The sequence below is a fragment of the Sus scrofa genome, chromosome 14 (genome assembly GCF_054392235.1).
Source record: "Sus scrofa isolate SSC_HxYL_T2T_F1_AM1 chromosome 14, Sscrofa_HxYL_maternal_Yorkshire_Landrace_v2.0, whole genome shotgun sequence".
Classification (NCBI taxonomy): Eukaryota; Metazoa; Chordata; class Mammalia; order Artiodactyla; family Suidae; genus Sus; species Sus scrofa.
Genome location: NC_139396.1, coordinates 22098605 through 22121445, shown reverse-complemented (window position 1 = coordinate 22121445; position 22841 = coordinate 22098605). Strand labels below are relative to the sequence as shown.

Here is a 22841-nt window from a genome sequence, read left to right as displayed (position 1 = left end):
TTGCAAACAGAGGTTCAGGAGGCTGATGTGGTAAGAATTCTTATCTTCTGTGGCTGGCTGTCACAATGCCCAGAATCTCTTTATCTGCACCAATCCTAAGAGAAAGCAGTTTCCAGCCAGTGAAGATTCTGTCAAGTAAGGCAATTGTTGGGAGGCAAAAGCTTTCCTCTACCCTTCTAGATTATTCTGGCCAGCTTAATAATTAAATTGACATGAGACTGGGAGTTTCTATCATGGCTCAGTTGGTTAAGAACCTGACATACTGTCTGAGAGGATGAGGGTTCAATCCCTGGCCTCGCTCAGTGGGTACAGAATCTGGCGTTGTCACAAGCTGTGGCGGCATAGGTCACAAATGTGGCTCAGGTCCGGCATTGCCATGGCTGTGGCGTAGGCCTCAGCTGCAGCTCCATTCAACCCCTAGCCAAGGAATTTCCATATGCTGCAGGTGCAGCCACAGAAAGGAGAAAAAAAAAATTAAAAAATTGGCATGAAACCAAAATTAATTATGCATATATGGCAGGCCAGAGAAGTGACCAAAGCAGGCACCTTTTATACCTTTTAGACAAAGATACATTTTTGAAGAACTGACATGACAAAGAAACTTAGGTTTGGGTGCTAGGTGGTGAAGAATCTAAGCGGGGTGTGTTTACATAGCCTTCTGAGCACTGAATTCCCTCTCTTTGGTGATAAGCATCTCTACTTCCTTGTGCAGGAAAGGGTGCCTTTCACAAGAGAGATTTATTTCCTGCTGTGAGGGGGACAAAGGAGGGTCAGAGTCTCCTTCTTCCACTGGCTGTGTGTTAAGGAAAATAATCAATTTTCCACTTTGGTATATGTTGTCTCGGCCTGCCCCGAGCACATCAATATTCAGGCCTCACCCCAGAAACTGTGATTTAGTAGGTGTGGAATGTGGCTTTGGCTTTGAGATGTTTAAAAGTTCTTATATGATTGGAATGTAGAATAAAGTTTGAGAACCACCATGGTCAGCCAAGTTTAACTGGGAAGCCCTGCCAGCTTCATAAATTTCCTAGGATGGAGGGGATCAGGTTGCTTATTACATTGAGTTCTCTGGAGTGGCTGCTATGGTGCGACAGGATCAGGCTGTCTCTGCAGTGCCAGGACACAGGTTCGGACCTTGGCCCAGCACAGTGGGTTAAAGGATCTGGGGTTGGTGGAGCTGCAGCATAGGTTGCACATGTGGTGCAGGTCACAACTGTGGCTCAAATCTTGACCTCTGGCCCAGAAAGTCCATGTGTCTTGGGGCAGCCGAAAATGAAAGAAAAAAAAAAAAGATTTCCCTTTTAATGAACGTTTTCCAGGAGGCAATTGATGAAGTCAGTGTGACCATCACAGCCTCCTTTATGTGTAGTCTCTCCCCACATTGGCACTGAGAAGAAATTACAATCCAGGTATAAAACGCCCACCCACTGCACCATCTAGAGGAGTTGAGTCGGCTCTAATTATTGAAGTGATGTCACTAGTCCTAAGTCTGAGTCCCAACAGCTGAGTGTCCCATCCTTGCTTAGACCAATGCCAGCATGACACGCACTCATTTTTTTTCCCCCTTCTTTTTAGGGCCACACGGGCGGCATATGGACATTCCCGGGCTAGGGGTCGAATTGGACCTGCATCTGTGATCCACACCACAGCTCACTGCAATCCCAGATACTTAAGCCAATGAGCAAGGCCAGGGATTGAACTCGAATCCTCATGGTCTCTAGTCAGGTTCATTACCGCTGAGCCACCACCGGGAACTCCACAACACTCATTCTTGAAAACCCCTCCAGTTTCGTCAGTGCCTACAAATACTGAGGTTCCATGGCCCCTTATCAATCATGCCTTAGTCCTGCTGATTTACTGTTGCTCTCGTACCAATACTATGAATGTGATCAGTGGTCAGAGCTTCTTACATTCAACCTTCAGTGGCTACACCATTCCTCTTTTTTTTTTTTAGGGCCACACCTGCGGCATATGGAAGTTTCCAGGCTAAGGGTCCAGTCAGAGCTGTAGCTGCCGGCCTATGTCACAACATGGGATCAGAGCCACGTCTGTGATCTACCCCACGACTCACATCAACACTGGATCCTTAACATCAACACTGGATCCTTAACCCACTGAGTGAGGCCAGGGATCGAACCTGTGTCCTCGTGGATGCTAGTCAGATTCATTTCCCCTGAGTCACTATGGGAACCCCTACACCATTCCACTGCAGTCCTGCTACAGATTGGGGCATGACCTCACATGGGTGCCTATTTTCACATTTTGGGGTTGTTCTCTTTCATTTTCCCTTTCCAATACTTTTTCTTAACTAAAAGAAGTCTTTGCTCATCCTAGCGTTATCACAAGACAGACCCAGAGAGGAAAGCATGTAACTCAGTCTTTTATCAATAAAGATTGTTATCATTATTATCTTTGCTTTTATTGGGTTGCTGTTATAACTCCTCATACTCCCTTTGCCCCAAGCAACATGGCAGGGGTGGGGAGGGTTAGTTTAGGTATAAGAAGGTTGTGTAAACTACCAACTTCCAGCTGAACTTCTATAAAAAGAAAGATCTAGGGGTCAGAAAAAAGCTAGGTGGAGATGGAGCCACTCATAATGAATTTAAGACGAAAATTCTGCAGCTTATTAGGGGAAAAAAGGGAATGTAAAGTAGATGCGGAAGATTTATTTCCCACATCTCAAAAGACAGGATTGCATTCTTTGTGGTCCATCTAATAACAAAGACAGCTTTTTTTTTTTTTTTTTTTTGCTTTTAAGAACTGCACTCGTGGCATATGGAAGCTCCCAGGCTAGGGGTCAGATTGGAGCTGCAGCTGCCAGCCTATGCCACAGCCACAGCAATGCGGGATCTGAGCCATGTCTGGGAGCTACACCACAGCTCACAGCAATGCTGGATCCTTACACCACTGAGCAATGGCAGGGATTGAACCCGTATCCTCATGCATCCTAGTCGTGTTCATTAACCACTGAGCCTCGAAGGGAACTCCCTAACAAAGACAGCTTTGAGGAAGTTTCTCTAAGTGCTCAATGGCCTTCAGTCAACCATAGTAATAAATCAGGCTTCAGAGTTAGATTCTATAAAGTATCCCCAATACCCCCAATAAGATAACCATAAGGGAAGTATCAGGAACTCCACTGAGGGTGAAGAAATGAGCTTTGCTTAAGATATCAGTCACTGTAAAACTGTTAACATACAATTATAAACTGACTGTGTCAAAATGTTATTTTTTTGACCATGCCGTTTTTCCTGCTCAGAAATCCTTTCTGTCTCTGGGTCCCGTTCCTGCATATTGAAATATTTTCTTATACGAAGGCTGCCATCTAATGAACTCCTCCATGAACTCTTCCCTGGTCACTTAAATCAAAAGAGAATTTTCTCCATCTTCAGAATCCCTCTGGGTTCTTTTTTCCCTGTCCTTTATGGCTCCTACGACCTGTTTTGGTTACTCTGAAATGACTTTTGCATATGTCCCGATTTGTTCCATACTATTTAACCTGAAATCATTGCTGAACTCACTTGACAACCTGAACTGTACTTTGGACCAGAAATGCCCTGTAAATGCTTATTTCCCACATATCACTCACGGTGGGATTCTGGGCAGTTTTCCAAACATACCCATCCTCCCACTTGGGGTAGGGGAGGATTTCACTTCCTGGGGCCTTTATTGTCAGGTTGGATCTGACCATTTCTGGCCAAGAAGGGTGTATGGAAGAGACACCTGTCATTTCTAGGTTGGAATATTTAGTGGTCAGTGAGAGGCCCTTTGAGTTCTGCTTTACTTCTCCCACAGGAGCAGCGATGTTCTAGACAGTGGTTGATCCATTAACCTGCATCAGAGAAGACTAGGGTGAGATGGAAGCAAAGCCCTCTGCTAACCTGCAGTGTACATGTGTATGTATGTATGTGTCTATCTGTCTATGTATCATCTATCTATCTATTTCCCAAGGGAGAGATAAACCTCTGTTGTTTTGTGCACTTGAGATTTTGGGGTTGTTTGTCACAGTAGTGTTACCCACTCTGTCTTGACTAATACATTATCTCTGGTTTGCATTTCCTGGAGTTCCCATCATGGCACAGCGGAAACGAATCCAACTGGGAACCACGAGGTTGTGGGTTCAATCCCTGGTCTGGATCAGTGGGTTGAGGATCTGGCGTTGCCGTGAGCTGTGGTGTAGGTCACAGATGCGGCTCCGATCTGGCGTTGCTGTGGCTTCAGTCTAGGCCGGTAGCTGTCACTCTGATTAGAACCCTAGCCTGGGAACCTCTGTATGCCTTGGGTGGGGCCCTAAAAAGGACCAAAAAAAAAAAAAAAAGACAAAAAAAATTAATTTAATGAAAAATTCTCAAATTTAGGCCGACTAATGTCAACTAAAAATGAATTAGATTACAGAAATTATGCAAAAAATTTGGTCAATTTGACAACTCTTCAGGCTCTCCAGAATGTCTTACTTTTGCCCCATAAATCAATTAGACTCAAGATGTGGCTGGAGTCCCTGCCATGACACAGTGGGTTAAGAATTCGACTGCTCTGTCTCAGGTCTCTAAAGAGGTGAGGGTTTGATCCCTGGCCTGGTGCAGTGGGTTAAAGGATCAGATTCAATCCCTGATCTGGGAACTTCTACATGGGGTGGGTGCAGCCATTAAAAAAAAAAAAAAAAAAAAGATGTGGCCAATTGAGTGGCGTGTAGGTATTTTCATAATCTTCAAAGGGAAGGCAGTTAACCACCCCCTTTTTGCAATTCTTTAAATTTTATAAATGTGAACTATAAAACTAATTGACTGTCACAGAAATTCCATTGAGTTCCTGGTAATTGTGCTCACAGCAGCTCTTGCAGAGCCACTGGGACTTGTCATGTCCCCCAGGCTGCTATTTTATTAACATTGTGCATTTCACCTTGACTAGTATATTTTCATACTATCTCATGGACCTTCTTGGTTTGTTAAATTGCATTTTAAAAAATGCCTAACTCATGACTCAATAAAAGCATAATGGTAAAATAAAGTAGTAGCAAACTTATAACATCATAAAACACTAGGATCTTTCTGTGCATACAGAGAATCTGTGAATCTGTGAGTATGATGATTTTCTAAGACAGGACTCTCTTCCCCTCACCCCCTAACAAAGGTGTTTAAGAAATAAGGCAGGAGTTCCCGTCGTGGCGCAGTGGTTAACGAATCCGACTAGGAACCATGAGGTTGCGGGTTCGGTCCCTGCCCTTGCTCAGTGGGTTAACGATCCGGCGTTGCCGTGAGCTGTGGTGTAGGTTGCAGACACGGCTCGGATCCCGCGTTGCTGTGGCTCTGGCGTAGGCCGGTGGCTACAGCTCTGATTCGACCCCTAGCCTGGGAACCTCCATATGCCGAGGGAGCGGCCCAAGAAATAGCAACAACAACAACAACAAAAGACAAAAGACAAAAAAAAAAAAAAAAAAAAGAAATAAGGCAAATATACCTGACAATTTGATATTGTGTGTCTGGACTCTTCCTGTCAGTGAGTTATTCTTTCAGAAGGTTTATCAAATCATCAAAATTTCACCATCATTTTTTAAAAAAATAGATTTATTAAGATAGGACCTTTGTGAGAGATGCAAGCAGGCAGGCAAGGAGGCTCTGCCAAAATTTCACCATCATTAGTAAATAAGGTAATCATGATCTTATTTTTTAACTAAACACAACGTAATACTTTTTTTTTTTTTTTTTTTTTTTGCCCGCACCCAAAGCATGTGCAAGTACTACCTGGTCCAGAGGTCAAATCTGAGCCACAGCTGTGACCTACGTTGCAGCTACGGCAATGCTGAATCCTTAACCCACGGCACCACAGTGGGAACTCCACAACATAATACTTTTAAATGTGAAATTAAAGAATCGTTGCTAAAGAAATGAATAAACTACAAATTGTATTTTTTTTTTCTGGTAATAGAGACACAAGTCATTCTATCACAGAGATAAAATCAGGCTAAGTTTATTATAGATGTTCTCAGAGAGAAAGGACAACAAGTTTTGGTTGAAATTCATTTATTTACTGTTAGATATTATTTAATATTAATGGCCATCCCCGGAGAAGGACAGTAACCAGTGTGTTAGCGTGTTTGCTGATTCTGTTCCACTTGAATCAGTTCTTGACATACTGAGGGGAACACAGGAGGGGTCAACAGAGAATCCACATTATAAAAGGAAGATGTTTTGTTGTTGTCACTTGTTTTACTTATGGTTATTTTGTGGGATGTTAATGAGTTGCTTCTGGATTCTAATTTATGGTTCAAAGAAAAAGTGAAAATTGGGAATATGATCAAAGCATAGCCACTAGTACCTTGGCAGTCTTCTATGTTCAGAAAAAGTGGAGGAGCTGCATGCTGCTTTTCAGTTTTAGTATGTTGACTCTTGAAAGAAAAGACACCAAGTTTTTGACATTAAAGATGAGTTAAACTATTTTCTTTTTAATACCGATTATGTCAGTAACATGATTAAGTGATACATTTTTGGGATACATTGAGTACCTTGACAGACTTGAACTCTTACTTTAGGTCAAGATGTGATGTTTTACATTAAGGAGAATGTATCATGTGAGCTTATTTGGCTGAATATAACAGTAAAATCTCAAATGATAATAATGGAAACAATATAGATTTTTATTCTTTGTCACTGAGAGGAGTCCAGTGACTTCAGGAAATCATGAGGGTCCAGATTCATTATATGATTCAGCTCCCCCTTCTCTAGGGTATGGGACACATACTAATGGCCCATCATAGCTGCTGGAGCTCCAGCCATCAAATTCTCTGCAGGCTGACAGCAATAGGATGGATACAAAGGAAAGTATGCATAATCCACTGCACTCCACTGAGCAGAAAGTATTCACCTAGCCATTGCTGGTGGCCAGAAAGACTCAGAAAAGACTCTCTTTTTATCTGGGAGGCAGTGTGCTTATTTAGAAGTTGGGGATCTGTTATCAAGGAAGGAAAAGTTTGTATTGACAGGCAACTGGGCTATTTTTGTTTCAGGCCATGTCCAAAGCATGTGGAAGTTCCTGGGCCAGGGATTGAACCTACAACACAGCAATGACCCGAGGCACAGCAGTGACAATGCATATCCTCAACATGCTGAGCCATTAGGGCAGTCCACAACCGGCTGTTTTAAAATGTAGGTTTTATTCATTTTCAGATATGGTTAGATCAACAGATCAGAGGACAATTGTTATTAAAAAGATAGTTTGTTATATTCACAGATTCTAATAAGAAGGACATAGCATGTCATGCCACGGCGGGGTGGGGGGGGGGAGAAACATGCAGGAACCATGCAGGAGGCAGAGGGAGAGTGGACAATGCAGACAAGAGCCTTGTTGTGGCTTCTGTGGGAAGGAATGAACAAGGCAAGGTAAACAAATTTAGGATTGGCTAGTGTGAAAAATTTCAACAGACTAATGCAAAAAGGCTGTTTTTGGTAGTTTGGTACCTGGCTTTGGGGTATCAGGGAAGGGACTGAGTGTGAGAGTCCCAGAAAGGAAGTGGTTGGGATGTGGGCTCTGTTTTGGGGGGTTTGTATAATAAAGACATGCTCATAGGTGAGTCATTTCCCATCTCTAGGAAGTGGCTGACCTTGGGAAGGACAGTCCTTCCAGGGTCAACAAGGCCCCAGATGTCAAAGCATCAGCAATACAGAAAATAAAAGTCATGATAAATACACTGGTACTCTATCTCATAGGTAGGATATTAAGAGTTCATGGAATTCCCGTCATGGTTCAGCAGAAACGAATCTGAATAGCATACATGAGGATGCGGGTTTGATCCCTGGTCTCACTCAGTGGGACAGGGATCCAGCATTGCCGTGAGCTGTGGTATAGGTCACAGATGTGGCTCTGATCCCAAGTTGCTGTGGCTGTGGTGTAGGCTGGCAGCTGTAGCTCCAATTTGACCTCTAGCCTGGGAACCGCCATATGCTGTGGGTGTGGCCCTGGAAAGACAAAAAAAAAGATCTCATGAGATGGTTCGATCACCATTTCCCCCATATTTTATTTTTCTAAGTTTTTAGAGAAATAAAGCAGTGTCATAGTATGAATAATTTAAAACCCTATCCAAATGCTGGGAAAAAGAACATGAAGAAACACCTTCTAAAGCCAAATGAAATAAGTGACTAGATTAAGAATCCATTTGCCATGATCTTTCTTTTGAAATGTTTAACCTCTGGCTTTTGAGTATTCTGTACTCCTTCACCCAAATCAGATAAAGCACTGAAATTGGGTCCATTGAGAACCATCTTCCCATTTCTGAGTCCATTTTTAACCTTAGTTCTTAGTACTTAAAACTGTCTGCCAGAATAATCAACCACTTACTGTCACTCATAATGAGCTATTTTTGTGTTGTTGGGTGTTTCTAATTTGGCAGAAATAGATGACCAATATGAGATCTGATTATGCAATGGAATCTAATGCCTGGTCCAGGGCCTCTGTTGTCTGGTCTGATTGAACAAGACTTCATGAAAGGATTAGGGATATGATGGTTCCTAGGGGGCACTTCCTCCAACACATAGGAAAATTTCAGTTGTGTCATGGTCAGGGGATGTATTTTTTTTTTTTTTTTTTTTTTGGTATTTGTAGGGCCACACTTGTGGCACATGGAGTTTCCCAGACTAAGGGTCGAATCAGCTGCAGCTGCCAGCCTACACCACAGCCACAGCAATGTGGAATCCAAGCTGCATCTGGGAACTACACCACAGCTCACGGCAACGTCAGACCCTTAACCCACTGAGCAAGGCCAGGGATCGAACCTGCATCCAGCTCTCTGTTTAGAGGTCCCAGGATGTGTCCAGAACTGTTGGGTGGCAAGTGTCACAGGACACCTTGTAGAGGATGTGGTGGCACATCCGCATCTAAGAATCTTCATTCTCATTACCCCCTTCCAATGGTCCCCTTTGTCCCTCGTAGTCAGCAGTGTGCTGGTGTCAGGTCTACTCCGTCACAAGAATCCACTGGGCCCATTTTTTTTCCTAACCGAGGGTTAAGTGCATTGAGCTCAGCTACAGCAGGAACATACATTTACACCTTATCAAACACTGCAAATCAAGGCTTTCCTTGCCTTCCTCCCTGCCCCCCGCCCCTCCCCTTCCCTCCCCTTTCTTTGCTGAAGAGCTGATTGTTAAACATTTACCAGCACACGGTTGACGTGTAGGTCAACAAGTGTCTTATCTTTTCCTCTCTGAGACTTTGTTCTCTGAGCACGTTCTTTTTTCCCTGGTTGTTAGCCATCTTCATCCTATTTTTACCTGAATCTTCTCTGCTGGTCTCCCAGCTCATCAGTTTCCAGTTTATTGTTAAATTCATCACACGCAATTACATTTTAAGATTTGTAAAAACTATAATACTGCGTGCTGGCAACTGAGTGCTGAGGGCTGAAGGTGGTGAAAACAGGTGTAGCATCTTGGAAACATCTTTAGAAGCATTAAAAAAAACTCTGGGGAACTATAGCTAGTCTGGGAACTATATCTAGTCACTTATGATGGAACATGATGCAAGATAATGTGAGAAAAAGAATGTATATATATGTGTGACTGGGTCACTTTGGTGTACAGCAGAAATTGACCAAACACTGTAAACCAGCTGTAATGTAAAAAATAAAAATCACTAAAAAATAAAAATAGGAGTTTCTGTCGTGGTGCAGTGGTTAATGAATCCGACTAGGAACCATGAGGTTGCGGGCCTTGCTCAGTGGGTTAACAATCCGGCGTTGCCCTGAGCTGGGGTGTAGGTCGCAGACGCAGCTCAGATCCTGCGCTGCTGTGGCTGTGGCGTAGGCGGGTGATTTTGACCCCTAACCTGGGAACCTCCATATGCCGCAGGAGCAGCCCTAGAAAAGTCAAAATAAATAAATAAATACATAAAAATAAAAAACTCTGAAATATGTTATAACTCACAGACCTACCGTAGGCATATCTGAATCTTCTCTGAAATAGAAAACATCGTCTGCCCAGAGACATCCTTTTCAACCTAAATTAGTAGCTTATTGGAAAAAACCTAAAAAAGTTTGATACACCACCAAGCAGCCGTGTGCTATTGGATGGTGGGAAGAGCCATCGGCCCCTGCGGCACCGTCAGTGACTTAATTGAAGAAAATTTAAACTGGGTTCACTAAGTCAAGAAAGTGTGTCTTATATACTTTGGGAAGAACGTTTGGAGAAGTTTTCCTGGTTGGTGCTCAATGAAGCCAGGAAATTAAATTACCCAGAACACTCGATTAATTGAAGACTCTCTTAATTGAGATTTTTGCAATCACATTTAAAACGAGAAGCTTCCCAGAGCTTTAGAGTCCGGCTCTTTCCGCTGTAGTTGCTGTCGACTGAAAACGACACTGTCAAAGCCGGGGCTGGAAGGGTGGGTACTCTCTGCTCTGCACTGTGATTGGCTACAAACAGACACCCTCATTGCCTCAGCGGTAACTAGGAGCAATATCTTTTAGGATGAACTGAAACCCCAGAGGTGAAAGACTTGGCACAGTGTTGTCACATAGTAAACATTCAAATTGTCCCAGCAATGATGGTCTCAGTCAGGGAGCGCTGTTTCCAGGCTTGTGTATGAAACAGCATTTCATTCCTCATCTGATTTCAAGCTTGAGTACTGCTTTCCTCTATCTTCCTCTTTCTCCTTCTATTTATTTATTTTATTTTTTCATCTTTTTGCCTTTTCCAGGGCCTCACCCCCGGCATAGGGAGGTTCCCAGGCTAGGGGTCAAATCAGAGGGGCCTACGCCAGAACCACAGCAACGTAGGATCCGAGCCTCGGCTGTGAGCTACACCACAGCTGACAGCAACGCCAGATCCTTAACCCACTGAGGGAGACCAGGGATCGAACCCACAACCATATAGTTCCTAGTCAGATTCATTAACCACTGAGCCACGACAAGAATTCCCTTTCTCCTTCTAATTGTAAGGCCATGCTGTCCACTAATCAACTAGAATTGGACCCAAATAGGTGATGCTCTGAATTACTTCACTCTCATTCTTTTCTTCCAAGTTAAATTTACACGGCTTCCTTCCACACACACACACACACACACTCTCTCTCTCTCCTCTTTTAACATCTTCCGTTGCTTTTTGTTCACACAATTCAAAATAGCTGCTTTCAGGAAGTGCTAAATGTAGGTAATCTGAAAGAGCCAGTTTTATCCTTCCCTTTAAGATCCCTTTCCCTTTGAGTTTTTGGAGAAGAGGGTTTTGGGGGTAGGGGAGTTTCTGCTTCCTTTTCTTTTTTGCTATTTCTTTGGGCCGCTCTCTCGACACATGGAGGTTCCCAGGCTAGGGGTCGAAACAGAGCTGTAGCCACCAGCCTACGCCAGAGCCACAGCAACGTGGGATCAGAGCCGCGTCTTCGACCTACACCACAGCTCACGGCAACGCCAGATCCTTAACCCACTGAGCAAGGGCAGGGACCGAACCTGCAACCTCATGGTTCCTAGTCGGATTCATTAACCACTGCGCCACGACGGGAACTCCCCTGCTTCCTTTTCTTGATATCAACCCCAGTGGCCCCTCTTGATGTCTTAGGGCCTCTCCTCCAGCTGCCAGGCCAACTGGGGCCAGTGGCCACCTTGCTATGGGTCAGGGTCTCTGTGATAGTTTGCCGCTCTCCCCACACAGCATCAGCAGAGGGCTGTGATGGGCTGGGGTGCCTTCTTCTGAAGGCCCCGCTCAGTTGCCTGTAAGGGAAATCCTAGTGCCAAAGGCTTGAACAAGATCTTCCTCTTGGTAATCAGGAAACTTGAAGGAAAGCATTCTAGGGGTCCTTGGAGGTCTCTAGGCACCTCTGTCTTGGTTCCTGGAAAGATGGCTGCATCAGCACCAGCAACTGTGCACAGTCCACACAGCAGGCAATAGGAAAGGCAAGGAAGAAGCAAGCATGCTGAGTCAACCCCCTTTAAAGGAGCTTTCTGGAATCCCTACCTCACAACCTGCACTTGCATTTCACTCCAGCTTTGTCCTACATGGCCCTTCCTCCACAAAAGAACTGAGTTTTACTGGTAGACCCAGCCACTCACAATAAAGTTAGTATTGTGGTAGTGAAGGAAAGAAGGCACCCCTGCCTTGTCCTTTCATGACTTACATTGTCACCCCACACCAAGAAATTCAGGACATACCCTAATTCCTTACCCAACACCCAACCCTCTACACACACACACACACACACACACGTACACACAGAGGGAAGCTGGTCTCTGAACATTACCCCATTTTACTTGTATCCTTAGCAGTTATCCAAAGTATCAATTATTCACTTCACAACCGCAGCTCTCTGACTTGAGTAATGAATGGATAACTGTGAAAAGAAAGAGGTTGATGAGCCACTAAGTAGTGATCTACACTATTTGTATTTTTTTTTTTTTTTTTAATGTCTGCACCTGCAGCATATGGAGTTTCCTGGGCCGGGGACTGAATTTGAGCCACAGCTGCAACCTAAGCTGCAGCCATGGCAACACTGGATCCTTTAACCCCTTGTGCCAGGCTGGGAGTTGAACCTGCACCTCTGCAGTGACTTGAGCGGCTGCAGTCGGATTCTTAACCCACTGTGTCACGATGGGAACTCCTATGCTATTTGTATTTTAAAGTTATTTAATATGTAAAGTACAGAACTTGGTTGAACTTCTTAAGTTTTTGGCTTTAATGATCTCGAAAACAAAAACAAAATTTTATAGAAATTTCAAGCAAAGCTATCAAGTTTTGCAACCAATTAAAATCAAATTACAAACTCATGGGCATGGAGAACAGATCTGTGGTTGCCAAGGGGTAGGGGGAGGAAGAGGGATGAACTGGGAGTTTGGGGTTAATAGATGCAAACTACTGCATTTAGAATGGATATGCAATGAGGTCCTACTGTATAGCACAGAGAACTATATCCAGTTATTTGCGATGGAAATGATGGAAGATAGTATGAGGAAAAAAATGTGTATATATACATATATATATATGTATATACACACATATATATGTATAATTGGGTCACTTTGCTGTATAGCAGAAATTAACAGGAGTTCATGTCGTGGCTCAGTGGTTAATGAATCTGACTAGGAACCATGAGGTTGCGGGTTCGATCCCTGGCCTTGCTCAGTGGGTTAAGGATCTGGCATTGCTATAGCTGTGGCGTAGGCCGGCGGCTACAGCTCCAATTAGACCCTTAGCCTGGGAACCTCCATATGCGGTAGGAGTGGCCCTAGAAAAGGCAAAAAGACCCCCCCCAAAAAATTTTAACAGAACACTGTAAATCAACTATAATTTTAAAAATTAAAAAAATAAATAAAATCATGTTAGCCTAATTGATTTCATAGGAAACAGGCTCTTTTCCTCAGTGGCTGCTCTCTGATGCACCAGGCACCAGTGGCTCTGCTTCTGCCATGTGGACGTCTGCGGCCGTGACACTAGGTGCTGTCTCAAGTCTCTCATTGTTTCTTTCCTTGAGTCATTGCCAAAATTATTATTTCATGGTGTCCCAGATGCCATTTGGCCTCCATTTCTTTCCCATCAGTGATAAATCCAGTTAATTTCCCTTGGTATTGAGGGTATCATAGATCCAAGTGGGGTCTCAAGGCAGGATACCACCTCAGGTGATGCTGCAGTGGTTGCCAAGCATGGCGGCAGTTTGCTCCTGCTAGTTCCCTCTCCATTTGCTCATCAAATTTTGCCTCTAGGTCCTTCCTGAAATAAGAATCTTCCTAAGAATACAAAAGCTGGGAAAAAACAAAATTTCTGTTTGTAAGGGTTTGATTAGAATCTCAGGCAACTCTCTTATGTTTACCAAGAATGGAAGTGAAGTGGGTAAAGAGGAAGATTCGGGTCTTTCAGTGGCATATAAATGTCTCTCATATTTTTAAGAGAAGAAAGCAGGTTAATCAGGTGTCCCCATGCTTTTGGCCTTGGGCTTTAGTCTGTCACTGTTATTGAGCAGGAAGCCTGTCAGAGCATTGCAGTAAGTGGGATGAGAAAAGGAAAATCACGGCTGTCATTAACAGCAAAGACCAGGGAGGATTTGGCACAATGGAAAACCTGGAGCCAGCTAAGGCACAGACGAGTTTGCTTGTTTCTTGGTGGGAGTATTTTTTTCTTTTCCTTTTTGCTTTTTAGGGCCATACCCGTGGCATATGGACGTTCCCAGGCTAGGGGTCGAATCGGAGATAGAGCTGCCAGCCTATACCACAGCCGCAGCAACACGAGATCTGAGCCACGTCTGCAACCTACAGCATAGCTCACGGCAATGCCACATCCCCAACCCACTGAGTGATAGGAGTACATTTTTATGATTTTGTTATATAATTTAACATCAGAACTTCTTTTTTAAATTTTTATATTCTTATTTGGGAATGTTTATATCATTACAGTGTAACTACATTTTAGAGACACTGGATGTCATTAGACACTGATGTTTGAATATCAATTAGTTTATCATGATAGAGAGACATGAAAGTTATTTACATGATGAAAAGATTTCAGAATGTCAGTGGAATAGGCAGCTTTATGTGATGCCATTTCAAAAGTGACTTATTTCAGTCTGCATATTTTCCAAGAATGTCACCATGTCTAAGTAAGAACTAATCCTTGTCATCCAGAACTACCTTGGTGCCGCTATATTCTGGGAGAGGAAACTTATCTCCAACTTTCATGCTAATTGGTTGAATCTCACCACCCTTCCCTTTAGAGCCCTATCCAACAGCTACTACTGTTGCTTGCAGTACTTTTCCTTGAGATTTTTCTGGAAGCATAATGCCTCCTTTGGTTGCAGTTTCAGCTGAACTTCTTTCAACTAATAGTAGGTCAGGGAATTCCAGTAGTGGCGCAGCAGAAACAAATCTGACCAAAAAACCCCAGGGGGATACGGGTTGGATCCCTGACCTTGCTCAGTGGGTTCGGGATCTGGCATTGTCCTGAGCTGTGGTGTAGCTCACAGATGTGGCTTGGATCCCGAGTTGCTGTGTGGCTGTGGTGTAGGCTGGTAGCTGTAGCTCCGATTGGACCCCTAGCCTGGGAACTTCCATATGCTGCAGGAGCAGCCCTAAAAGAAAAGAAAAGACTAAAACCATGTCAAAGAGAGGAAGAAACTTTCTAAATTTCTGTCCTGCCATGACTCTGGCTGTCTCATTTTGTACTCTGCCCCAACATCAGAATGTCTTGATGCAAGTTTTTAAGAAATTAATACACACCATCCCAGAATTCTATCTTGGTGCAGAGACTCCAGTAAAAACAGAGGAGAAAGGCAAAGGAATGTGGTGGGTGGTATTTCAGAATCCCTTGCATTTTTGCACTTTGCATCCTTCTCCTTCTTCTTCTTCCTCCTCTCCCACTTCTTCTTCTTGTCAAATTGTATGCTTCCTCTGATTCTGAGAGGATATTCCCTCTTACTCTCCAGGAAGGGCCCTAGCTGAGGGTTACAAGATCCGTGAGTGTCTCTAGGCCCCAAGACATTGTTTTTCTCAGCCCTCACTATCCACCTCCTTTACTTACAAATTAGAATTGCTCTCACCACTGAATGTGACTTGGATGAATTTCCTCTTCTGGCCCCTCCTCTGATTATTGAACTAAATTAACTTGTTGCCCACTGTTCACAAATAATTCTGGAAATAAGGCTGAAATTAGTTTTGAAAAATTGAACTTCCCAATGGTATTAGTCAGGATAGGCTAAATTACAAGGTGATAATAAATAGCTCCAGAATCACAGTGCTTTAAAGCAACAAAGGTTTATTTCTTATCCTGCTGCATGTCTTCTGTCTTTTAGCTGGGGCATATCTTCTTAAAGGATGGAGGATGTTAAAGCAGCCATAAGTTAAATGCTTTGAATTTTGTGACAGATGGATGGGGAGCTGTGGAGGGTTTGAGACAAGCAATTAGGAGCTCTAGAATAAAAGTGACACACATTATTTCTGCTCACAGCCCATTGGCCAGAGTTTGTTTCTACTTATGCTTAAGGGAGATAGACAAAAAATATATATATTTTTATGTTCCTAGAGGGAAGAAACCAGTGAGAAAGGATGTGACTGGAAAATAGCGCTAATGATTGCCCACCAATCCAGCATTCTGGCTGGGTTGAGGAACTCCTCTAAAAAACAGTACATTAGGAAACTGGCATTGCTCCTCCTGTTGGTAGATTTACAGTTTTTATTGAGAAAGTGCAAAGGAGAATGCAAAACCCTCTATACTGATGGAGGAAAATGAGACCATATGCCCTGTGTGGAGGATGCTGCCTGCCTAGCCAATCTCATCTATCATTTTGGTCTATATTGTTCAAGCTATTTTCAATTTCATGCACTAGTCACCTGGCTGTGGGTTTAGACAAGGTGGTCCTGCTAGGAGTATTTTGGAGGCAAGCATATTCCTATGAGGATTGAGGAAAAGTATCTTAATTCCCTGTAAATAAAAGCACCAGCTAAGGTGGGAAAGGTGAGGTAGGTTTTAATGAGCCCTCAGAGTGCAGTCAAGGCCGGAGCAGCATCTAAGGGCATCTAATTACTACCTAAGAGTGAATTCTAAATATTGGAAATTGTTTCCATGATAGTTAGTTGGAATAAGGTGGGATCATTTTTCAAATGAGGGATTCCAGATCATTTGAGGGAAAAGAGACATAGCCTCCAAGTTGTCTAATTCTTCAGGGAAATGTAATTTTAGATGGCATTTGAAATTATTTACATAATACATGCTTTCTTATGCACTATCAAGAGGAAAGCATGAATGTCATTGGCAGCCATGGAAACCCTGGCAATATCTGACAATACTTATATTTCTGCCTCTTAGTCTCCCCACAACAAAAAAGAAGTAAAAAATGGAAACTGATCAGATATATAAACTACAGGGAAATGGAAATTTGTATTTAAAAAAAGAGAATTGTATTGATGATACATGACATTTGTATACAGTCTTTTTCTGTCCGAGGCCCTAAAGTGTAATAAACCATGGAAATTGTGTTCCATCCTTCATATACATAAATTCCACCTACACTGAAAGGACAAATAAATAGATGTACCAAAGTACCAAAATAATCTGCCTGCTTTGGAAAAGGGCAGGATGAACCGATATCACCACCAACTTCTGACAAAAAAATTCTTTATTCATTATAGTTTCTATGGAATGTAGTTGACATTGTATATCGTAGAAATGGATCAGTTCCTTAAGAAATGTTGAGATTGTGGGTAATTAGTCCAATCCATTTGCCCCACCTTCAAGGTCCTTTTAAGACTTGCATGTCCTCTACGTTGTTTGCCTGAGTTGTTTTGAACTATGTGTAGCTTGAGCTGAGCTGGTTGAGACTGGTTGGGACCACTGACCCTTCAATCAGGTATGCATGAGTTCTGCTCACTCACTCGGTGATGTTTTGATTGGGCAGACGCCTATAGCTTAGTTAGGTCTGCAGAGAACAATGATCTCCGTACCTTTTGCCCATCAACTTTCCTCATGCTTCCCATGCTTTAGACCATGCTGTCGCCCTTGCCTTTGGGTAGGGGGTTTTGAGACCTGTTTTCCTGTCTTCTGGCTTGGCTGCCTTGTGAGTAAACTCTTTCTTTGCTACAAATCTAAGCATCTCAGCATTAATGTCTTGCTTTCCATCAGGCAAAATTAAACTAGTTTGGTAATAATATGATATGTACAATAAAAACAAATGATGTAGTATATATACACAATTGAATACTACTCAGCCATTAAAAAAGAACAAAATAATGCCATTTGCAGCAACATGGATGGAACTAGAGACTCTCATACTAAGTGAAGTAAGTCAGAAAGAGAAAGACAAATGATATCACTTATATCTGAAATCTAATATACATCGCAAATGAACCTGTCTACAGAAAAAAAATTGTGGACTTAGAGAAGAGACTTGTGGTTGCCAAGAGGGAAGGGGAGGGAGTAGGATGGATTGGGAATTGGGGGTTAATAGATGCAAACTATTGCCTTTGGAATGGATAAGCAATGAGATCCTGCTGTTTAGCACTGGGAATTGTATCTGGTCACTTATGAGGGAGCATGATAATGTGAGAAAACAGAATGTATGTATGTATGTGTGACTGGGTCACCTTGCTGTATAGTAGAAAATTGACAGAACACTTAAACCAGCTATAAAGGAAAAAAATTAAAAAAAAAATGGTCATAGGAGTTGCCATTGTGGTGTCGTGGTAACTAATCCAACTAGTATCCATGAGGATGCAGGTTCAATCCCCGGCCTCACTCAGTGGGTTGGCAATTGGGTGTTGTGAAATGCAGTGTACCCAAGTTGCTATGTCAATGGCATAGGCTGGCAGCTGTAGCTCTGATTTGACCCTTAGCCTGAGAACTTCCATAAGACATGGGAGAGGCTCTAAAAAGCAAACAAAGAAACAAACAAAAAGACCCTCTCAAATGGTCCTAAATTTGGGCTATAATCTGTAGCACATGGCTGCAAAGGTGAAAACCAAACTCAAGCTATAGTAGCTAGGAAGTTTTGGTGGCAAGTGAAAAACACCTTTCAGCTTTATAGGAAATAGACTTTTCTTCTCCATCACTCAGAATGAATATCTATGAATGCCTAGTTCTCTGTCTGAAAAGTTAGTAATAAATAAAAAAGTAATAAAGGGACAACAACACATTGGAAAAATACAAACCTCAAGAAAATGAAGAGGGGTTGTTTGTGAGATTTGAACCTTCACAATTTCTCTGGATTATCTGAGAAACAGCCAACCTATGGCTTCTGTCCCATTCTACATACGGTTTGGGTGAAGAAACCCAAGGATTAGTGCAGATGATATCAGCATCCCAATGGAAAAAAAGAGCTGTGAGTCTGGGCTCCTATGATCAGAGGGGACAGTGGGAGGTTGTGTCAGGGAGGTGCCTTTCACCCAGGGAGGTAGCCAGGGACAGAAGACTGAGATGTGTCCTGCAGGTCTGGTCAACACCTGCAAACACAGATCCCCTGAACTCTAATGAGGACCAGCTTAAAAAAGTGGATACTAGGTAAGCTTATTTTTATTTATTTATTTATTTATTTATTTATTTATTTATTTATTTATTTAAGGGCCACACCTGCGGCATATGGAAGTTCTCAGGCTAGGGGTCTGATCCAAGCCACATCTGCAACTTATGCCACAACTTGTGCCAATGCCAGATCCTTAACCCACTGAGCGAAGTCAGGGATGGAGCCTGCATCCTCATGGATGTAGTCGGATTCTTAATCCGCTGAGCCACAAGAGGAACTAGCATATTTATTTTTACTTTTTCTTTTATATTTTAAATTCTTATTGTTTATTTTATATCTGGTAGTGTACATTTGCTAAACCCCAACTCCTCATTTATCCTACTCCCACTTTCCATTTTGGAAACCATAAGATTTGTTTTCTATGTCTATGAGTCAGTTTTTGTTTTTTAAATAAATTCATTTGTATTATTTTTTAGATTCCACATATAAGGGATAGCCTATAATATTTGTCTTTCTCTCTCTGACTTACTTCACTTAGTATGATCATCTCTGGTTCTTCCATATTACTGCAAATGGCATTCTTTCATTCCTTTTTTAAAGGCTGAGTAATATTCTACTGTATGTATGTGTTTACATCTTCTTTATCAATTCATCTGTCAGTGGACACTTTGTTACTTCCATGTATGGCTATTGTAAATAGTGCTCCTGTGAACACTGGAGTGCCTGAATCTTTTAGAATTATTTTTCGTCCTCTCTGGATATATGCCCAGGAGTGGGATTGCTGAATCATATGGTAACTGTATTTTTAGCTTTCTAAGGAAATTTCATACTGTTTTCTACGGTGACTATATCAACTTACATTCCCACCAACAGTGTAGGAGGGTTCCCTTTTCTCCACATCCTCTCTGGCATTTGATATTTGTAGACATTTTGGTGATGGCCATTCTGACTGGTGTGAGGTGATGGCTCATTGAAGTTTTGATTAGCATTTCTCTAGTAATTTGTGATGTTGGGCATCTTTTCATGTGACTGCTGGCCATCTGTATATCTTCTTTGGAGAAACATCTGTTTAGGTCTTCTGCCCACTTTTTGATTGAGGTGTAATAGGCAGAAAACATCCATTCTCTTCTTTTGCAAGAGCAAGACCCTTCCTTCCTCGGATTGGTCCTGTTTTTGAATCCAGGATCCACTTGAGTAGCAGGCTTTCCATAAACCTATGGCCACCTGCAGGAGAAAAGGCTGGCCAGGCACCCAAAATCCAAGGGGATTTTATTCATGCCAAGCTGTATGGGTCTATGGGCTTTTCAGCCTCCTTTCTGAAAGGCATTCTCAGTACTCCTTTTATCTGTTTTCATTCTTCCCTATCTCCCCTCCAAGAAGATATCTTGTTAGAAGGGAGGCAAGACTCCAGTCTCAGGAGAGACTGTGGGCACAGGTGATGACTCTCGTACTTCAAACACAGGTGCCAAATCTCATGCTGAACAAAGACCACTTTGTTCATATTTCTTTGAGTTTACATGCCTATACAGAAAATACTTTGTGAAGAGTTGGTTCCAGCATTTTTTTTTTTTTTTTGGTCTTTTTAGGGCCACCACCCACAGCGTATGGAAGTTCCCAGGTTAGGCATCTAATATGAGCTGCCGGCCTATGCCATAACTACAGCAACTACAGCAATACCAGATCTGAGCCACTTCTGCTACCTCCACCATAGCTCACCCCAAATCTTTAACCCACTAAGTGGGGCCAGGGATTGAGCCCACATCCTCATGGATACTAGTCGGATTTATTACCGCTGAGCCACAGTGGGAATTCCTGGTTCCAGTACTTTTCAAAGAGCATTTTTTTAAACATACAAAATAATATAAAATGAACTTTCCCAATGAACTAGCAATTACATTCTTGGGCATTTTTCCCAGAGAGATGAGAATTTATTTTTATGCAGAAATTTGTACACGAAGGTTTTTTTTTTTTTTCTTTTTAGGGCCGCACCTGCAGCATATGGAGGTTACCAGGCTGGGGTTGAATCAGAGCTGTAGCTGCTGGCCTACGCCACAGCCACAGCCACAGCCACAGCCACGCAGGATGTCAACGTCTGTGACCTACACCACAGCTCACGGCAACCCCAGATCTTTAACCCACTGAGCAAGGCCAGGAATTGAACCTGCGTCCTCATGGCTGCTGGTCAGATTTGTTAACCGCTGAGCCACAAAGGGAACTCCTGTACATGAAGGTTTGCATTAACTTTATTGGTCATAGCTCAAAACAGTAAATTACCCAAATGTCCTTCAATGAATGAGTGGCTGAATTAACTCTGGTCTGTCTATGCCAAGGCATACTCCACATCAACCAAATTAGACAGACTATTGATGTACTCAACAGCTTGGGTGGATCGAAAGGAAATTATACTGAGTGAAGGAAGGCTATCTCAAAAGATATATACTTGATGGTTCTTTTTTAAAGCATGCATGAAATAACGTAATTATAGAAATGGAGACAGATTGGTAGTTGCCAGATACTAGGAACAGGGAAGGAGGGATGGGATGGATACAAAGGGGTAGCATAAGGGTATCTTGGGCTGTGGTTCAGTTGAGTATCTTGATTATGGTGGTGTCCACATGAATTTACACATGTGGTAACACTGCACAGAGCTACGCACACACGCATGAGTTTACATATAATTTGTGAAATTTGATTAAGATCTATGGATTGCACCAGGGGTAATATCCTGATTTGGATGTTGTCCTGGAGCTATGAGAGATAGGGAAGGCTTGTGACCTTTCAGAACATCCCAAACACTTTTTTTTTTTTTGCACCTTCCAACAAATTTTTAATTACTTTAAAATAAAAGTTAATGCAAAAGTAGCATATAACTATATGACCCAGTTACTAATCTGGTGCTGTATGCAATAGGCTTTTAAACTGTAAGAGGGATAATATTTTAGAATGCACTCTTTGGTTGTATACATCATCTCTATCTAATATTAAAAAGTTAGGATAAAAAATTTAGTAGGTTTCTAATGTCAGCCAAACACCAATCTTGAAACTTGTGGGGATTCACTCACTCTCTTCCAGTAGACTCAAGTTCAAAATGAAGTGAAAGTTGGAGTTCCCTTCGTGGCGCAGTGGTTAACGAATCCGACTAGGAACCATGAGGTTGCGGGTTCGGTCCCTGCCCTTGCTCAGTGGGTTAACGATCCGGCGTTGCCGTGAGCTGTGGTGTAGGTTGCAGACGCGGCTCGGATCCCACGTTGCTGTGGCTCTGGCGTAGTCCAGGGGCTACAGCTCCGATTAGACCCCTAGCCTGGGAACCTCCATATGCCGCGGGAGCGGCCCAAGAAATAGCAAAAAAAAAAAAAAAAAAAAAAAAAAAAAAAAAAAATGAAGTGAAAGTAGCTCCTGCCAGTACTAAGTGTACACTGAAATAAGAACATCTATGATTCAAATAATTACAAAAGTTCAGTCTGTGAAGTGATTTGTTGTTGACTTGTTTCTTTTCTAATGTGTGTATTTAATGATATAAATTTTCTTCTAAGCACGGCTCTTGCTGTGTCTCGCCTATTTTGATATGTTATACTGTGATTTTTCTTCTGTTAAAATTAACTTCTTATTGATGGTTTTGAATATTTTCCCAAGGATTAGAAAACTAATTTGCCAACTATGGGTGCCCCCCAATGCCTACATCCTAATCCCCAGAAGCTGTAAATGTGATTCTTAACATTGTAAAAAGGACTTTACAGATGCGGTTAAGTTAAGGAAATTGAGCTAGGAGATAATTCTGGATTATCCAGGTGAGCCCAGTGAAATCACAAGATCCTCATAAGAGAGAGTTAGGGGTGCCACAAGCAGGATGGAGACACGACGACGATGCTATCAGACAGGCTGGAGATGGAGGCAAGGGCCAAGAACCTAGCAATGCAGGTGTTGGTAGAAGCCAT

General features: G+C 42.5%; 1 pseudogene; it reads right to left on the bottom strand.

Moving 5' to 3' along the window:
- Window positions 1-14518: 14518 nt before the first annotated feature.
- On the bottom strand, window positions 14519-15094 carry LOC106508052 (10 kDa heat shock protein, mitochondrial-like; annotated as a pseudogene).
- Window positions 15095-22841: the final 7747 nt, after the last annotated feature.